Raw genomic sequence first — 3,933 nt, forward strand, 5'->3', positions numbered from 1 at the left:
TAAAGGAAAGGCATGAATTTATCTGCGTATAGTTTTATCTTAATGTAAATATTAGAGTTATTGTAAATTGATTAAAAATAAATATATTAAAACTTTAAATTACGCAATAAACCTCTTCACAAAAAATTGCAACATCGTCGATATTTTTATGAAATGCTCGGTCTTAGCTATAATTTCTAAACTTTTATGTCCTCTTACAAACAAAGCTGTTTTCAGCTATTCATACACCGTAAACGTGCAACTATGCCCGTTCCGTTCCTTACTATATTTACACTAATAGTATTTTGTGTTTCAGCCACATCATCCTCCGAGCCTTTTCCCAACTATGGCTTCCAGTCTAATCGGAATCAGCTGAGTACCAGTGTTTTACAAGGAGCGACTACCTATCTGACCTCATCAACCCAGTTATCCGCAGTTTGTGTTTCAGCCACGCTATCCGCTATTCATAGCCTTGCACATCACTACGCTATAGGGAAAGACATTTAGTGTCAATTTAGATGCGTGGTTATTATCTAGCGTCAGACACGGATGCTAGCTCATCCAGCCGCATCACTGCAAAGTGACATTACTCTTGAATGACCACTGTAATTGAAGCCAAAATGCGTCATAGACTATACATAGGGCACTATTGGTAATGCCCCTCTTATCTAAGTAATTTATTGCAACAAATAATGAAAAATAAGAGACTCAATTTGTAAAGCTATTGAATAAATAAAATTAATTATCTTAATGTGTCTTGTTTATGGGTTACAACATTAATTATATTAGTATTAAGTGAAATAATATCTTGTTTCTCTTATTTTATTAATGCATACCAAAGGCATGAGTAGTCGCAGTAAAAATTCTACTGTTATAGGACGCCTGGGGCCTTTCGTAGTGAGAGATTTTAAAGGATATTTAATTTAGGGGTTTATTTATTTATCCCGATTAAGTTATTTTGGTTTATTAATTTACGTAATTTTATTACACTTATTACGTTATTTTAGTGCTGAATAACTTTTTTGATAATTAAAACACGAATAGGGATAAAATGTAATTGACTCTATTGCTTTTATCATCATCTGCCTAGCCTTTTCCCAACTATGTTGGGGTCGGCTTTCAGTCTAGCCAGATTCAGCTGGGTTCCAGTATTTTACAAAGAACGACTGCCTATCTGACCTCCACAACCCTGGTCCATACCATTAACAAATTACCTGACCTTATGAATAAACTTTAAAGCTTAACTATTATGGTATTTTAGTCCCTGAACACACTGCTGTGGTTATGATATCGTAAATCCAAATGATGTAAACTTCTGATTAGTAGGTTTATGGTCAACCATGATATTAGTTTACCAGGTCACTAGGGCATCTAAGTAAAATGTAAAATTGTTATAGGTAACTAGTGGCACACCCAGACTGAACCTGGAGTATGTTTATACACTATGAACTTCCATATGAATATCATCTATAATATAACTGAAAACCGCATAAAGATTCGTGCAGTACTTTTTGATATAGCTAACGTATTTTGAAATACTTCTTTATGTTATGTGAATGCTTAATACCCTTTAAGATAAAACAGTTTTTATCATAAATATTTCGTTAAAAAACAGGTGGAAACTTTTTGACAGAACTCCTTATTTCGTAGTTTCATCATACATTATTTATCTTATACGTCAACTTGTTCGCACCCATTCTGTTTTATATTATGTCCACGTATCTCTACTGATAATCATCATTATGAAATATAGCTACCAGTAGTCAGTAACTTAAAACCGTGAAACTATGGCTTGGTAATTATCTACAATTTATTGTTACACAAAAGTATAAAAAATCATGATGACTCAACGTCTAAAACAGATGTCTTACAAAACAATAACTTAAACTTCAAAGGAGCCGGTTCCAAATAAAAGTCGTAAATAATGTAAAATATGCTTTTGGGTTTAGTGCAAGGCCGCCGAACAATCATAAATCATTGAATTTTTAACGTAACAACCAAAAATAAAATCTACTAAATATTTTGAGGATTTGATCACCTGTTCGTTAATTTGTTGAAAGGAAATTGCTACAAATTAATCCAAAAAAAAATAAAATTTAAGACCATCATCCTCCGAGAATTTTTCCCAACTATGTTGGGGTCGGCTTCCAGTCTAACTAAATGAAATGAATACTTTAGTCGCTCCTTAGTGACGGAATGTCATACAAATCCTTCACTAAGGAATGGCTTAAGTAACCATTAAATGTCTCTGAGTTTGGAGGTTAGACTAGACAAACACGATAATTGTTAGTTATTATTTTTTTAATCCTTCTTCCATCAAAAACAAAGTCAAAATCGACAGCACTAAGAATGACACAAGGTTGTTCAAAAGATTCCATCATTTATTTATTCATAATATTTACGAGTATAGGTAGAATGGTGCAGGTGATAGACTTGATGACCTAGCCTTTAAACTAGATCAGATATACAAGCATTGAGGAACTAAATACAATGCCAGAAGATCTCCTTATGATGTCATGGCTCTTGAATTCTGAACTTAAAAAAAATCTGTCAGAACTCTAAAAGTAAACTGAAAACTTTTAGTCGGCCGATAGCTTGTTTGGGCTTATAAAGCAGTATGAAGATGAATGGTAGTAGGCATATTATAAAGATCAGGTATTCAGTCGGTATCAAACTGACGGAAAATTTTGATTGAATTCACGACTTCATCATCATCATCATCTCAGCCATAGGACGTCCACTGCTGAACATAGGGTAGACTGGGTACAGTTGTGCCAATTTTCGTTTGATCACCAATAATTTTGATATTTGACTAATTAGCTCGCAGAAAAGGAACTTGTATCGCAATTTGTACATTTGTGTACGTAAAACACTAATATATTGTTCCTTAATACAATGTATTACTCATAAGATCAATTTAAAAAAAAATGGGAAAGTGTCACAACCGGCCACATACCAAGGGCGGTTGTGACATGCATAAACATATATCAAAATGGTCTATAATATCTTTTATTGTAGAAATGTTTAATATAATAAGCTTACAAACATAGTTTTAACAATCAACAATACAACATTTTCTCTGTTAAAACTTGTAGCTGTAGAAAGGCTTGTAGCTTGAGCTACACGTACGAAATCCCTTGTTTCACTTCTTCATCCGCATCATTATATTTTTTGATATCACACTGCGCTCTTTTGGCCTTCCGCAAACGTATTCTGGGCATCTAAAAGCAAAAAATAATAATATGTGATTTTTTTTATCTAAGATATTCGTCACAACCGTACCCAAAAAAATAATCACAACCGTACCCAACGCAGCATTTTGAAAACAAAAAATCGCTATGATTTTGTCAAATACTTTACGTAAAAAGAAATCACTTCTAATTAAATATGAATGTTCAACTTTTAAAGAAAAAAATAACAGGATAATCTATCTGTATAAAAATAACAGTAATTAGGAAAAGAAATCGAACAAAAATACTTACTTTTGATGGTTGAAAAGCAATGTGGGCTCCTGCTTACGTCAACGTCGTGCGCCGACTAACGCAATACTGGGGAACGTATTTAGGCTTGTAAGCCACGTCTTTCTCCCCTACACCACTCCCCCCTATTACGTATAGTTTCGTTACAATCGCGACTGTCACTACCGTACCCTGGCACAACCGTACCCAGTTTACCCTATGCCTCCCCCTTAGATCTCCTCAGATACCTGTTCACGATTTAATAAAAAAAAAGGTTTTTCAATGGGGCAACACTCGGCCCACTATTTAGTCGACAGTGTACTCTAAAATGAAATAAAATACCATCAAATTGCAAAATTAGTATTGTATGAATATGCAATTTTGTTATCGTCATCTTTAATTTGTTAATGAGTCTTAATAAATTGTTCGCCTATTAATCAATTTTTTTTTTAAACAAAACAGAACAGTCAGTTCCTGATTGATCTCATTTTTTAAA

At 33.5% G+C, this 3,933-nt stretch overlaps 1 long non-coding RNA gene across 1 annotated transcript; it reads right to left on the reverse strand.

Moving 5' to 3' along the window:
- Nucleotides 1-2,972: 2,972 nt before the first annotated feature.
- Nucleotides 2,973-3,656, reverse strand: LOC135119307 (uncharacterized). Its single transcript, XR_010278157.1, has 2 exons — nt 3,462-3,656; nt 2,973-3,200 (listed from the first exon to the last, which is right to left on the reverse strand). It is a non-coding gene; the product is annotated as an uncharacterized LOC135119307 (long non-coding RNA).
- Nucleotides 3,657-3,933: the final 277 nt, after the last annotated feature.

The sequence above is a fragment of the Helicoverpa armigera genome, chromosome 3, assembly GCF_030705265.1.
Source record: "Helicoverpa armigera isolate CAAS_96S chromosome 3, ASM3070526v1, whole genome shotgun sequence".
Classification (NCBI taxonomy): domain Eukaryota; kingdom Metazoa; phylum Arthropoda; class Insecta; order Lepidoptera; family Noctuidae; genus Helicoverpa; species Helicoverpa armigera.